Here is a 993-nt window from a genome sequence, read left to right on the forward strand (position 1 = left end):
GATTCCATGTGTGGCTGGGGAATGAGGTTTGGTTTGATTGTTTCCTTGTACCCTGTGTTTCTGGCTGTGCCTCAGCAGCGTTAAACTAAACCAGAAAGTGCTGCTCAGCCATGAGAGTCCTTCTGAGATAACAGCAGGCCCTCCCACAGGTGCTTCTCTCCCCACATCTTCAGTTACACACAAACCTTACTGGAGAGTTTTTGTCCATCTTCCCTTCAGTAAAACCCTTTCTTCATCCCTGAACTGGCCCCAGGTGCACGGCAGCCCCGTGCTGGCCCTGTTCTCACGGGCAGGGAGCACTTTGTGCTGAATAATTTGTACCTGGACGATGGATGACACAGGTCTGAATGAGTCGTGGGCTTCCTCCCGGGTGTGTTCCAGTGCTCTGATAAATGAGAACTGCTGCTGCTGGAAGAGTTTGTAGTTCTGCTCGATCTTTCTTAGGGTCTCCACAACCTCATCCATGTTTTCTTATTTCTGGATCTGGGGGTGGAAAGGAGAGAAAGGAAGCTGCTTTATAGAAATGACACAATTTTACCTCTCACTTAAGCTGGAGTTGTATCAGTTAGTGGAAAATTTATATTAAAAAAGACACGTAAAATGCATGAAAAAGAGGAGATTTATTGTGTGTAAGCCTGCAGGCCCAGAGCCCCAAGCAGTCAGTCACTGAGTTGGTAATGATGCTGCAAAAAGTGGCAGAGAACCCAGGGGGGAGCGCTGACAATCAGATGCCATAAACCCTGGCGGGCGTGCTGTAAAGATAACACGGCAGTGCATCAAGGGCGCGGCTGCGGCGGGCCCGGGGGAGCCGTGGCTCCTCTTCGGGCTGTAAAAGCATCGCCCCAGCGGCTTCCGCCTTCTCCCGTTAACGGAGCCGGCCGGGCACGCAGCGCTCGCTGCCGGGGCCGCGGGCACCCCACCCCTCCCGCCGGGGCTGCTTTGGACCCTGCGGAGAGATCAGAAACTCTCGGGGCGGCCTCGCCCGCAGCCCCG

Source organism: Parus major, chromosome 17 (assembly GCF_001522545.3).
Source record: "Parus major isolate Abel chromosome 17, Parus_major1.1, whole genome shotgun sequence".
NCBI classification, from domain to species: Eukaryota; Metazoa; Chordata; class Aves; order Passeriformes; family Paridae; genus Parus; species Parus major.